The sequence below is a fragment of the Strongylocentrotus purpuratus genome, unplaced genomic scaffold, assembly GCF_000002235.5.
Source record: "Strongylocentrotus purpuratus isolate Spur 01 unplaced genomic scaffold, Spur_5.0 spur5_scaffold_15, whole genome shotgun sequence".
In the NCBI taxonomy this organism is placed as follows: Eukaryota; Metazoa; Echinodermata; class Echinoidea; order Camarodonta; family Strongylocentrotidae; genus Strongylocentrotus; species Strongylocentrotus purpuratus.
This window is the reverse complement of record NW_022145600.1, coordinates 36,247,757-36,263,374: the sequence shown is the minus strand read 5'-3', so window position 1 is coordinate 36,263,374 and position 15,618 is coordinate 36,247,757. Positions and strand designations below refer to the sequence as shown.

General features: G+C 37.1%; 1 protein-coding gene across 1 annotated transcript in view; it reads right to left on the bottom strand.

Moving 5' to 3' along the window:
- The window catches only part of LOC584943 (nucleotide exchange factor SIL1), a 32,617-nt gene that overhangs the window by 3,090 nt on the left and 13,909 nt on the right, over window positions 1-15,618 (bottom strand). The window lies entirely within an intron of this gene.

The following is a 15,618-nucleotide window of genomic DNA, read 5'->3' as shown; positions in this document are numbered from 1 at the left end:
GGAAATCGAATGAACTGATCTAACTGATGTTTATGACAAAATTAACCAATGCATAATGTGCACAATATATTTGTATTTAAACAATGACAACAAATATGAAGAACACAAAAACATCATCAGTTCAGTTGACAAGTAGCAAGAAAATTGGTTGATCCTTCATGAGAGAGAATGACATCTGTGGACCACTCAGTATCCTTCAACACCTGCTTTGGTTCAAAAGAATGAATTACTCTTTCATTGATAAGACATGAATGAAGGACAACAACAATAGGAAAAAAGTAAGGAAAACTCTGATGGTTCAAAGATCGCTCATGTAATTGGTCAATGAAAGTGTCATAATACAGAGAGGAGACTGATTACTGTAAACTATCCTGAAGGAGCTGATAAACAAGAATTTGACATTCACGGGGAAAGTCTGAGCATGCTATACAAGAGATCTCAGTTCAGCTCAGCTCAATCATACTGCCATAAACATCTGCTGATTACAGTTGATTTATTAGACCCGAGTACATTATTCATAAAAAGGAAGTTCATAAATAATTTATTATGCAAAATACACAGAGTTATTCTGAACGTTGCATTCAGTGAAAACTTGAACATTAACTTCATGTCTCCAGCATAATCATAGCTTGTGGCCATTTGACATTAAATATCATACTACACACAAGCAGGAGGAGGAGGATGATCCGTCAGCAGAGAGCCAGAAGGGCATTATGTCATTGGTTACCATGGAGTTAGTGCCCTTATAGCTCTCGGCAGATGACTTGTTTGCGGAAGAGGGGTGGGGGTAAGACTCGGGAGGACAGCCTGCTTCTATCATTGTAGTTTTTCAATTGGAGTGTCTTGCAGGCTTGTCATTAAACTGTTTCACACCTGTGACCAAATCACAGTGATATTAGACTCCATCGTATGGTGAGAGCAGGGAGGTGAAAGAAAGGAGTGGTAACTCTTGAATTTATTCAAACGCATTCGTGAGTTCTAAAGCGTAACAATGGGATGTGTAACATTGATTTCTGAGGCCATGCTTTCACTAACTACCCTGACAAGGCTGCCAAATAGCTTTTTAAACAGTGAAGAAATGGAAGCCATGCTCTATAACCATACATCCCAATTCCAAAGAAACAGACATATGCAGTTTGTATATCACAAACTAACTACGTAAAGAAGGTATCTCTAGTACAAATAACAAAGATATACTACACATCTATTGCATTTACAAAATACCATCTCTCTATGTTTGTGTTCTCTTGACTGTCCAAAGTGATGTTTTCTACTGACTCCTAGCTGCCTCCAGCCAAACACAAAATCAAACTGACAGGCACATATGGAGCTCCGGACCATCTACCTCTCATTACCCTACTTTCTTCTCAAGTAATTAAGGCACCTAGATAGAAAGGGACATCATAAGGATATCATTCCTCTAAGGCATACTTGGTAAATGAAATTATCCCTGGAATGACATTTGCTTTATGAATTTTCTGTTGTTACAATGATTAGTGAAAGGCATGCTTTTGGCTCATTAGAAACACCAGGTTCGAGCACTTTCAAGAAAGGGTCATCTAATTTGCTGAAATTGGGACACCGAGGATATTTTCTTTCGACTTTTATTTCAGCAACCTTTATCATTTTTGGAAAATACATGTTTTTGTTTAGTCTCAAGTCTGCTCTCTTACCCCCTGTCCACACACAACATTTTCCGTGACTAATCATGATTAGCTATACCGTTTCGCGATAGTGATACCGTTTCGCGATAGTTTTACGACCAAAATTGTAGGTGTGGACGCTCACTAACGATACGTCGTATAACGAAACTAGTCTAACGAAACGCAGGTTTGGGCATCGTTTCGAACTGAAACTCGATAAAGAATCACGCCTAATCACGGAAAATGTTGTGTGTGGACAGGGGGAGTGTAACTAGTGTAACTAACTGGGCGGGGCTTAACGTGACCTCGAGCGAAATGAGACCAGACCTCTTATCACTATCGCGAAACTCTATAAAGAATCACGGAAAATGTTGTGTGTGGACAGGGGGCATTTTATACGATGATTCTTTAGTGACGACGTTTCTTGTGTGTGCTAGGACATCCTGGAATTTATACGATGATTCTTTATACGACGTATCGTTATAGAGTTTCGGGATAAATTGTTTTGTGTGTGGACACGCTGTTAATTGAGTGGGAGCACCGAAGAAGAAAAAAAATCCTAGAAAATTCAATTTCTGAATAAATCAAAAAGCCAGTGATAAGCTAAGGATGAAAGGCCTTGAAACTTAACTGCATTTACAGCACAGATATATATACACAGTATCTTCTAAAAAAATCACATCTTCAGCATTCTCGGTAACTTATGTCTACAAGCTTCATCTGCAAAACACAAATTTGCAGCCAATTATCCAAGCATTAGAGGTGGGATTTTCTAGCTCACCAGGAATTAATGTTACCTTGATAATGATATCCCATGCACCAGAAACAGTATCAAATCAATCTTCCCTTTGTGGGATTTGAAATGCTAACTGTCAATGTATGAGATTCGCAGCAGAAAAAAACAACTCCTCAGCTGTAATCAGCGCAGAAGAATACTCAGCACTTACGGATTTCCAGCAGATTTGGTTATGCAGAATCTAGAGTGTTTTTTCCTTCTTTCTTAGCTTGATGCAAGGTTCATACATGTACAAACATATTAGTATTATGCATGAATCCAGGACCTGTGCATGATGCATTTATTAAAAGCATAGCTCATAAACCTACTGTGAGCTTACTCCAGGCATTCAAAAAGAAAAGGTTATTAAGGGACATGTAAATCATGCAGAATACATAATTATGCTCTCCTGAAAAGCTACTTTAATAGATACAGGATTTACAGTGAGAGGGATGTTTATCTGCCATTCTCTAACATAAAGGCTATCACAAAATTAGAAGTATTATTTATATAACAGAAGCAGTTGTATTTTATAACTGAGTCCTTGCAATCGTGTAAAGCCATTACTACAAATTTGTAACTGTATATTATGATTTTCCTTAAAGTATATTTATAAGTCAATATCTTGTATCTCTTATTGTATGAGATGAATAGTGTGTCGAGTATTGAATGTTGATTATGACAACTCAAGTCTAACTCAAGCTTTTGTGTTCTCCCATATACCCACCACTTTCAGACATAGGTTATTCTTCTTTTCTTCAATGCCTCCTCGCATTAATTCCCCCTGCTTTCTCTTTATTTCTGTTCATCCTGTCATTAATTTGTGTACACATACATTCATTTAATGTTAGCCATGTTTTTTGTCTCATGAGAATAAATGTACATGTATGATGTAAACACAAAAATAATCCGCTTTATATGTTGAATTAAACTGAATTGAATATTTGTCTATCAACAAGTACAATTTCCACATTTGTTACTACTCCTACTTGGAAAAGATATTGTTTACATATCATAGTTTTCTTTATAAAGTGCTGACAATCTATCAATTCTTCCATTCGTAATTTGAGCAAACATCGTCTTCAATCATACACAAACATTCTTCGTCAGTCCCAACGAATTGTCCATGTGTGGCTCGAAACATAAAGCATGAGGTAACGCATGGACAGTACTTGGCTTGAGGCACTGCACGGGTGTGATAGAAAGAGTCTGATTTTCTCCTTAAAAGATGCAAAAGGTACAATTGAATTATTTATTCTGCCAAGCATAAAAAGTAGCTTAGGGCTGCCATCATTCAAGAGTCATTTGTCATTAATTCAGTCAATTACCACAGATGAGGTTCCTTGCTTGGTACGCTAGCTGTCTCAAGCACCTTACACTTTTGTTCTCTTACATGTACTTCAGCTAAATTAATAACAATCTCTTTGGTTTGGATGGTTTTCTCTTTATTCTGTTTTTGCTTATTTTCTCTTTCACTCTGGATTAACTTGAACAAAAATTGGGATTTTTGTTTTCTTTAGTTTTTAAGATCAATAAACTAAACACTTCTGATATCTTTAAGGTTTGGAAAATATATTGAAAAGACTTGGTCGCAGTAGCACACCTTAAAGCGACCTAAGCCCTAATAGTGTTATGGGTTTAAAACATTGCTAATGTAGTTGACTGGAAATACAAAGGTTGTGCTCAGGCAAGGCACTATCTTTTTTGTTGTTGGAAGGGCGCATCAAATACCAACTTCATTCAAAAATTATTTTAATTTAATACCAAGCATCCCTTTCTCTTACTTGAGTAAATCATGGTTCAGACATAGACCTGGACCCTATCAATTTCTTCCAAAAGTTCCCCTCTACATTCACCCCTCCCCCCTTCAAGGATTTTAATCTCTCTCTCCCTTCGTTTCCCATCACATAAAGAACATGTGCAGATCTTTAGTAAGGTCCCCCAATTCCTCTGCTCCGTAAACGGGCACCATCTCCCTTCCCTTCCCTTCAAGTACATCTAATGCTCCATGTAAACCCATAAAAGGTACTACATCAATTTGTCACATTCAACACAAAGCTCTTCTCCACAAGTACCCCATTTCTATCATCAGACTTCAGAGGGGAAGAAAGTGCAAGGGACCTACTCTGTAAGTCACGTGCAATCACTAGACACACCTAGTAGCCATCGGTTTAAAAGCTTTTTCAAGTAATCACCCTCTTTGGGTTGGTGTGAGTGGGGTAACTTTATCCCCAAGAGCACCCGCAGAGTAGCCAGGTGGTCAACTTTAGATTAAATAACAATTTCCGATTGCAACAATAAGTTGCTTTTGAAAGGGAATACAGGAACTAAAGAAAATAAGCAAATGAAATGGAACAAGATAACGTTTTGATAGAAATCGGATCAATATCAAACTACCGGTATTGCTATAACTTTTGAAATGAAGGATTTGCCAAACCAACTTATACTTAAGTCAAACCACTGAGACCAACAACAGACTAAACAAACAAACAAACAAATACATTTCTCTAAATGGCTAAGAACTGGTCGGTTGGAATCAGTCTGAAGCAGACATGGGTTCTTGCATTAATTCTCTACATGTGCCTTGTGTAAATTCATTTATAATTATACAAAAAATAATAATAATAATATTTAATTTGTATATAGTGCTTATTACAAATGTCTCTAAGTGCTTTACAAATATACTATAACCCCGGTCATTGGATTCAGTGCTTGCCCGCACACACTGTGTGCACAATCTCCGCTCTCTGGGAAGCATTCCAGCCAGGCGTTACATGACGCTCAAAAACTGTTTGACCAAAAATGAAGGTCGCATCCTACGGGTACTTTGTGTTGGGGTGGAGGAGGGACTTGAAGAAATATTGGGGGGGGGGGGGGGCTTGTGCCTTGAGCCCCCAAAACTTCCTCTAGAACTTCTCTTGACCTGGTGTGACTGAGGTATTAGAATAAAGAAAATTGTTTTGGAAGTTTGAAAGTGAGAAGGTTTGGATTTGTTATGATTGAGTCTTACTGTTGGGCCAACTCCATCTGTATTTTCAATCCTTTAGAGCTCTACATGCAGGCGGCAGGAATCCAACAGATAAGAAGTGCAGTACATGTACTTAAATATTAATATGTCATATACTGTAGAGTGTAGACATTAGTCAACATGGTTTTGGTGAGCCCTTAGTTACGAAGAAGATGAATTACATTTCACTGGCTGCTTCCGCAGAATTACGAGTTTGTCTTCTTCTATTCATGCAATCAGTACGTACCCTGGGAGGGTTCCGAACAGACATCCCTTTTCTGGTCATTAAGACCCTCTTATGAATAATAAAGTTAATAAACATTCAATTTTTACATTGAGGGTGGGTAGAAGTTTGACAAGTTAACGAAAGCCACAACTCAAGTGATTTGACCCCGACATACATTTGACAATGTAGCGAACGAATGAGAGAGAACAAGAATCTGATACTGAACAGAGAGGGCTCTAGTCACTTTGTTGCATACATACATGTATACCTCTAGTGAGGTTTTGTGTGTTACATTTAAATGTAGCTTAAAGGCATTTGCTTGGTCATGAATAATACAATTCTTTCTTGCTTATATTCTGCACTGGGACATTGGAAGTGTTTAACACATTGCCCAAAGGAACCATCACGGGAATGAGAAAATTCAGTATTAAAGGTAATACAAAGTTTTGGGAAATTTCAAAAATTGGGTGGATAGTGATTCTTTACAATTTTGATATATTTGGATGTATGTATGTATTATAAGCACTAGAAAATTTAGCCCCTATAACACTTCTATTTTCGAGAGAAATCGAATATAAAAATTTACTGGTGCTCCCGGTAAATTTTGATAAATTTCAAGTAGCACCTACAGCTGTACAATGGTAGCTGGGACCATGAAATTCTCAGAATATGTAGTTGTGATATATAATTTCCAAACGGGAATAGCAAATTGGTCGATTTTAGTCAAGAAATATTGTTTTATAGCTTAATTATTATCTTGACCTTGAGAGGGAGCTATACAACATAAAGAGTTTATTATTTACAATTTCATAACTTTAGACTCGATTTCAACCGCGACAACGATTAATGTATATTGTAGGATCGCATATGCTTCCAATATATTCATTTAAACCAAATTCATGACCCCATACCAAAACTTTGTATTAGCTTTAAACTTAAATGCTCCTAACATCTTGGCAACTACTGAAAAGCCATTAAAACTCTGAAAGGGGCAAGCGATAACCTCAAATTTGTGATATCAGAAGGTCGGATGAGACTGGAATTTTAATTATAATCTGTAAAATATTGTTATACCTTCCTCCCTACCGAACTTAAATCACAAGATTTTATTTATTTCATCAACTTAAAACAAAGTAACAGTTAAGGAAAGTGACCTCATTCTTAAAAATAGGAATTATGGAAAATGAAGTGAAAGATAAAAACCTATTATAAACTTGATTGAATTCTTTAGCAAGGTATTCTGAATCACAAACACATATCTCATCCACTTCTCCTCATTTTTCCTCCGTCCTTATCCCTAGTGTATGAGCAATCCAATGTGTGCATGAAGGGAATCCTATTTGAACAAGCCACTTGACTCTTAATCACAAACACAATTCCAAACATGTTCAGTAAATTGCCAATCAAATCAAATTAAATAACAGAGAATAGCAACAAACACATCAACTAGTGATTATTACAAAGACGTCATGTGAATCCAGTTTTACTATTAAAACTGCAATTTAGGATATTGCTTTTCCCTCGATTTGACTTATAATTGAAAGTGTTTTGTAACCCGAGTGTCGTGGTCGAGTGGTTTAAGGCGCTTGACTGTAGATGTGAAGGTCGAGGGTTCGAATCCCGACACGGCACTAATATCCTTTGGCAAGATATTTACCTGCATTTGCTACTCTCCACCCAGGTGTTAAATGGGTACCCGGTAGGATGCGAACGTTCATGTGGTTGGATGAGCAAATGTGTGCTTGTAAAATGGCGACTGGCTGGAATGCTCCCCAGGGAGTGGAAAATGTGCACACATTGTGTGCGGGTAAGCTTGAATCCGATGACCGGGGTAATAATATATCTGTAAAGCGCTTAGGCACATCGTTGGATCGATGTATTGAGCGCTATATAAAAAACAGATTATTATTATTATTAACCCTCTTCAAACACTCTAATTTTGAAGTAAAGTGAAAAGTGAAAATAACAAATTGAACCAAATTGTTAATTTCACTTTCAAATCAAGACGAGACATAATATGGCCTCAATTCATCCGAATCCGTCAGGATCTGTAATGAATTTCCGCCTAACCTCAGGCAATCGTATCCCACAAGAACAATCAGATGACTATCATATTTGCAATACTACGAGATTAATATGAACTACCAATGAGCCAGAATCATATCAAAAGCTAGGAGCAACAAAGCCTTTAACCCTATGTTAAAGGGATTGAGTTAAAGCCCTTGTAGCTCCGAATGGATGATATCATATTTGCATCAATAAGAGCACGTCTGAGCTGAGCCTGGCAAGGGAGAAGAAGCACCAATGATATGATATGATTGTAAAGAAATGGCAGAGAGAGAGAAAGAGGGGTTGGGTGGATCATATATGTTGACAAACGTAATGCTCTTGACAGGTTTGCCGCTGGATGCACAGCTGCGATGACAAAAAAAGAATCGTGTATCCGTCTGGCGGACTCTTATCCAAATAGCCTGGAGGTAGAGCCGAGTTGACACGCCATTGGGGATGTGCTTCCATACCTCCAACTCATCAACGATCCCATACCAGCAAGAAGTGCATCTACCACACATGTACATCAATCAATGCGGAAATATTTGCATAGAAATGCAAATCTCTAGTTCAAAGTAAAAGAAATATATGTGACATTAATCATCAACAAAATGTCAATTTTTCCTGTGATTTTACTTGAAGTAGCCTCTAGAGTTACTTGATCTACAGAACAAAGTAACTCAAGAAAGAAAGATTACCAACAGTCCTTTTCAGGACTCCCCAATCCCCCCCCCCCTCTCTCTCTCATATGGTGCAAGTGCAACCGTAAACCTATAAATTATATAACTTATATTAGCAAGCAAACATACCTCTACTCAGGATCTCAACGGGAGAACATCCCACTGTCTCTCTCATGATGTCTTTTATTAGAATGCAGACATTTCATGAACAATGCCATTGTTTCTCACATTATATAATGACAATATAAAAAGTTATGATACCTTTAAAAAAAAAATGTTTAACTTTCAACAGAAATTGAAAGTGCTTGAATTGTAAATAGAGTTTTCCTCAAGGACTTGAAAAAGCAGATTTGAAAGTTTAAAGGAAGTGGTTACGGTTTGGGCGCTTGGGGGTGTTTACAGTTCAGAGAAAATATATTTCTTTGGTTTCTAAGTGCATTTCCAAAAGGCACTCAGAAACCAGAAAAGAAGGAAAAAAGTGTAAAAATACTATACTTCTCTTCACAATTTCATTTCTTGAGAAAAACATTAAATCTTTAATTAGATTTGGCCTTAAATCAAAACACCCTATACCTTTAAGGCATTTACCATTTCCCAAAACAAAAATTAAAATCAAAACAATATATAAAAAAGACTACAAATTCCAAATAGCTTTTTTAAAAGATGTACAGAGGCTCTTCGTTCTGCATCCTGATATCAGAGTAAAGGGCAAGCATGAACAAACAGTTGAATTAAAAGACATGACCAGAGTTATAAGGCAAAAAAACAAAAATCATAATTGTTATACAAAAATTGCAGAGAGAGCTTTGTATAGAATACTAGAGGTAAAGCATGGAGCTTCCTCCAAAAGTAGTTGATCAATACTAAACATTCTAGCGTCTCCTTGACCTTTCTATGCCTAACATGCTACATTAGTCAGAGCTAGGCTGCAAACTGATGGCCCTTTTAACACTTAACAAGGTTTCAATTTAAGAGCGGCATATACAGAGACCGGCGAGAGACAAGTCCAGTCAGTCTAGTGGTAAGGTAAAGGGATTCCGATGATGCGATGCAGTAGAGGGCAAATCAAATGGGCAGGTTTAGTAGATAAGACATTGCATAAAGCCTAATTAGAACAAAGGATATATATGATATTGCTGAAAATGTCATTCAATTGTCGGTTTACTGAATTCTGACCCGTTTGATTTGAGTGATGGCATGGAAAATGCTTAGAGGGTCGATGCACTTTTTTAGCTAATCAGACACAATCTGGTTTATTTGATTGAAAATGTCATATTTAAATGACATTTTGCTCTTAATCAGTCTTTCAACAACAACAAGATATATAGTTCATATAATGTAGGACACTATAAACATGAGATAAAAAAACCCATAAAGAGATGGGAAGCACAGCTCCCTCCCCCCTCTCCTCTCTTCCCCCTCCCCCCCCCTCTTCTAGCTCCTCTCTGCCTCCTCTCCTCTCTTCCCCCTCCCCCTGTCCTATTTATGGTATCAAACAGGTATTCACCTCCACTTCACCCTAATTCATATTAAAAAAAGTATGATTGGATATCTTGGCATCAAGTATTTTATGGATTTACTGTATTTTTTTCAGGTTGTGACAGTTTGAAAAATATATTCAACAAAGAGAGAGTTATTTCTGTAACTCACAATCACAATCCAAAATAAAAATGAAGTAATCTTTCCTATAGAGCTTCCAAATATTCATATTTAATCAAATTGTAAAATATCACATCATGATTTCCAAGAAACATGTCATCAATCTCTCTCCACAGATGTAGCAAACAACAAACCAACATTTGTAATCACTGAGAAGAACCAGGACACAGTTCAAGATGCATCTTTCAAGAAATTTGTATTTTTTTGTTGTGAACTCACTAGTTTGAACATCCATGTTGTATTTCTTTAAAAATGGCTATAGCCATGCAAGTGGCAACTAAACAACAAAACAACTCATAACTTATGTTGTCAAAAAAAAAAAAAATCTGCAAAAGAGGAAACAAAGGTACATGTATTATTTTGCTGAACATGTAACTATTTCTCAGAAATGAATTTTACAGTATATTTGAAAATTTGTGTTTTGAAATATAATCTATATTTTGCTATGCCTTGAGGAAGATTGTGTATTTGAATTTTTTTTTTATAAGAATGCAGACATTTTGTGCGCCAAACCATTGTTTCTCACTTTATTAAACGACAATACACATCCATTAGACTGTTGATTGGTTTGTCAACAGCAAAATATCTGAAGGAAAAAAACAAAATGAAACTCTAGAAAATTTAGAACTTGAGGGTATATATTGATGACAAACCAGGAAATGAAAAACATATTTGTCCTTTTAAAAAATTCATAGAGGACACTGTAAGGTTCAGATTAGAGCGAGAGAGAAAGAGAGAATGAGGGAGAGGGAGGGGGAGAAAATATCTCAATCTTAAAAGCTGCAGATAAATGTAGAATATTGTGCCTGTAATAACGAAAATTTATAATTGTTTCTTTTCCGTATATCTCAAAGGATGAATAAAGATTTGATTATCGCGCAAGGTCTAATAAAGAGAAATGGTTTTATCAAATTTTCAATCAACTTTCCAGCATCATGTAATCATCAAGGGCTTATACAAAGGAGGCACCATGCCACCATTTCATCAAATGCCCTGCATTTTTGTATTCATCAAATTTACCTTTCTTGAAATCATTAGAGATGATTAATCCACTCCTACAAAGTCAATTCTTTGGCATCAGATCAGTGACAACCCTCCGTGTCATTACATCCTACTCATGTCTGTATTACCAAAGAATTATTCACATATGACACAGTTAAAGATAAAGTTGAGTTCTGGGGGGTGTTTCACAAAGATCTTAAGTAGAACTTATCTCTAAGTTGGACCTAAAATTTATGGGAAGCCATTAGCATCCTTGAAAACATTTTGTATTTTTTTTTAAGAAGGCATAAAATGTTGATTCAAATCATTCATATTTTCTATTATCATGGGAGATTGTTCTTGATGTGGAATTGATGAAAAGTCTAAAATACTCCAATTTTTTGCTTTTGAATATATTTCATTTTAAGGCTCCAATGGCTGTCCATACTTTTTAAGTCCAACTTAGTGTTAAGTTCTACTTAGGATCTTTGTGAAACACTCCCCTGGTCATGCGATTGCATTGTGAAAGAAACTGTGTGGAATCGATCAGAAAAGGTTGATCATCTAGCATAGAAGTATTGGTGTAGCTGCAAGGTTCTGGAATCATCAAAATGATAAAAAATTTGACCCAGTCTTGGTAGTTACAAGCACTATACACAGAAAGATGCATATGGGACAACACAAATGGTGTCAGGGTTAGTACACCTTGATTTCCTTATCTTTCTATGCTCATTACTCAGCCAGTATACATTTTCTACCAAAATTGTTTGGCAAATGACATTTATTTGTAATCTTGAACATTCAGTGTAAGTTTTGTTTGATTCTTTTTGTTACCAGAGTTTATCTTTAACCAGTGTTTTTCTTTTCTTTATATTTTCCATCATTATGACTTAAAGCAACACTGCACTACTTTAAGCTACTTGCGCCCTTTATATAGAAACAATGCCTAATCGGTGACCCATGTCCCCCATGGTCCCCTTTTTCTAATGTTAATTAGGAGCTGATTTGATGAGGTCTAATCCCTCCAGGCCAAACAAGTGCAGATATGGTTTAAAGAGAAGGGAGAGGTGAAAATAATTGTGTGAAAGAACATCAGAGGAAAAAACGTTCCCTAAAAAGCATCACTCTTCAAATGCCTTCATATTCTAAAAAATGACAAGTAAAAGCTTTAAAAAAAGGTCCAATTTTTATACCACATGTTTGTGTAGTCCCATATCTTTCTGTGTACAGTGCTTATTACTTTACCAAGACTGTGCCAGATTTCTTATCTTTTTGATGATTCCAGAACTTTGCAGTACGTACACACGGATACTTATATGCTACATGATCAACTACTTTTGATCAATTCCACACCATTTCTTTCACAATGCAATTGCATGCATGAGCAGAACGCAACCTTCTCTTTAAAGGTAAAGACCAGTATTGGAAACGCCCCAATTTCAAAAAATGAAATGGAAGCTCTCATTACCAATCATGTGAAAGAATATGTTTTGACCAATACATGATGATAAAAAATTTGCCGGGAAACCGCCTACTAATTCATATATTTGGAAAATTTGTTTCTCTCATGGTCTGTGAGAGATATAGGGTAATCCCATATACATCTTTCTGTGTATAGTGCTTGTAACTTTATGAAGAATGGGCCAAATTTCTTATCATTTTGATGATTCCAGAACCTTGCAGATGCTAGATGCTAGATGATCAACCTTTTCTGATCGATTCCACAACGTTTCTTTCACAATGCAATCGCATGACCATAACTGGTCTTTACCTTTAAGCATAATGCGCTTCCCATGTCTGCATCTTATAATGGAAACTTCATTCATATTGCACACATATCCATGCCAGAGGACGCACAAGGTGCCTACAGAGTATAGTATTATTGCCCTGGTTTCAGCCTTGCAGCCAAAGATGCTAAAAGTATAAAAGTTTCCTAGCAGGCAATCATTTACTACACCTGGGTGGGGAGTGGCAAATATAGATTCAAGTCTTGCCAATGGACACCAGTGCTTTATAATCATAATTAGGACATTAATTATAACACACACAGTGAGTACTGAACTTGTAGGTCCTGCCTTGCCATGCAGCTACTTTCGTATCATCCCGAGCTCGCCTGTCATTTGCATGTCAAATTAAAACAGGCAGCAGTCTCTTGCATCATACATGTATGTGAATGAGTCAATATACCCCATCCACAGTAGAGCCCCTGTAGGCTAGACAGACGATACACGATAGTGAAATCTAAGACCATGTGATGCCACCGCTACCCATTCATTTAGGCGGCTTTTAGCCTTTGATCTTTGGTCACTTCAAGCAATGTGTTATTCACTAGTTACCCACGATGCACCTCTGTGATGATCTTCATCAGTCTCATGCCTAACTGGCAGGACGGTCTATCACCTCTGCTGTTTTAAAGACATCATCAGCAGGATGCAAGTGATAAATGTCTTCGCTAGACAAATGGATCTATTTTCCCCTTGCAAATGCAATTAGAAAAACTTTGTTTGATATAGCAAATCAATATATAGCCTACCTGCGCAAGATGAAGATGGACTGTGAAATATAAAACAGGTATGCAATATCAATCACCACATGTTGGTAAATAGCAGAGAGATAAACTGTACTTCTATTTAGGCGCGTAGCCAGGGGGAGGCGGTGGGGGCAGTCGCCCCCCCCCCCAAAAAAAAAAAAAAAGAAGAAAAGAAGAGGACGTAGGAAGAAAAAAGATTAAGAGTCGAGAACGGTACAACGAATCGTCTTCTTTCTCTAATAATTTAATGAAACGTCAAAGCTTCCGAGCTTCGCGCGGGAGGGGGGGGAACTTAATTCAGACAAGGATTTAGAGTCGAGAACGGTACAACAAATCGTCTCCTTTCCCTAATAATTTAATGAAATGTCAAAGCTTTCACGCGAACTCCCCCCTCCCTGCACCCACCCCCTAGGTGCTCACTACCGCCCCCCCTAAAAATACAAATTTTGGCTACGCGCTTGCTTCTATTCAAATTTACAAATAAGGAGGGGGGAGCAAAGAAGAGTGACCTAAAAAGACACAACTTATCCTGTCCCTTGAGAGAAAGTTGTATATAAATGTACGCATCCTTAATGCCAGAATTCAATTTTCTCAGATTATGAGACACATTTTTTGTGTATTCCACTATGTCAGAAAAGCTTACACTGTAGAATATTTACTCTCAATTCTATCCATGAAAAAGAGGCCTAAATGTTTGCAATTTGTCATAACAGCCATAAATTTATTCCATTTTACAATCCTACAGACAGACTTCTATGCACCATTATGACTACGGTATTCATAAATACCGCGATGCAGTGTCCCAAGAAATGGAATGAGTCCTGCACTTTGGGGATTAAACCAACAGAACATTAGAGGGTCGGGCCATCAATCTTACGGCACCACAAACTAGGTTAAATTTCAAAACCCAATATCTGGGTTTCCTTTGTGTGCAAATAGAAAAAAATGCATGGATATGAAGTCTACTGCCACTTCTGATCAGAGATAAGAGTACATACAAATGTATATAGTGGCAGAGATGCATTAAATTTTCTATAGTTGTCTTAAGTGGAATAATCTTGTCATCATCTTCAAGAAAAGCAACAAACAGAATGTATTTCTTATATCTTACCAACTGAACATGTATAATAGGCCTAAATGTGAATCATTTCCACAAGTACATGGAAAACAGGAACTTACAAAGAGTTGAAAAACACATGCTCCATCAGTATCCTACGTTTACAGAATTGGTCAACCCTAAGCCAAACACTATTCATAATCCTTATCCTACACATAATCGTAATCTTAAGTCTAACCCCTACCCTAACTCTAACCCCTAACTCTAATCCTAACCCTAGGTATAAACCTAATCTAAAGCCCAATTGTCACCATAGCCCTAACCTTTTACATGTATCTCTGACAAAATATAGCCCAAAGCAATTGTAATCAGAGCAAATGTCACAGCAACCTTGCAAGGTTCGAATCACAAGTTTGATTAGTACTGGCGTAACCAGACTAGTTGAGCAGGAGGGGGGTGACCTACAAAATCACATCATTGTCCATCCTAAAATTTGGACTAGGACTAGGGGTAGAATTAAGGTCTTGACGATTAAGTTCAATGGATGTTCTTTTGAAGAAAACAATTTAGTGGATGAATATGGAGGGGCATGGCACCCTTGTGCCCCCTTGTTCCCCCTTGCTACGCCTTTGTCTTTCAATAAACCTCAATCTGAATTCAGTAAGAGTCATTTCCCAGCTGACATTGAACACCTCTACATTGATGAAGTGCCAAAGCCTGGAGGAGAACAAGCTAAGAGTCGTCACCTTAAAGGCACAATCACTAATTAATCATGAAGAATATAAAATATAGGGTGTGGAATCATTCTACAGTGTTGCAATGCAGGGACATTGACAGAGGGTGTCCATAGTAGAACAAAGTCAATATTTGTCATCTGCAACTTCAACATTTGCTTTAGCCTTGTCAGGAAATCAGAAAAACTAAACAAACCTTTCCTTGCTTTTTGGATAATGTTGCACTTAACTATTGCCACCTCTGGTCCAAAACCCTCTTCCCTGCATTAAAAATGGT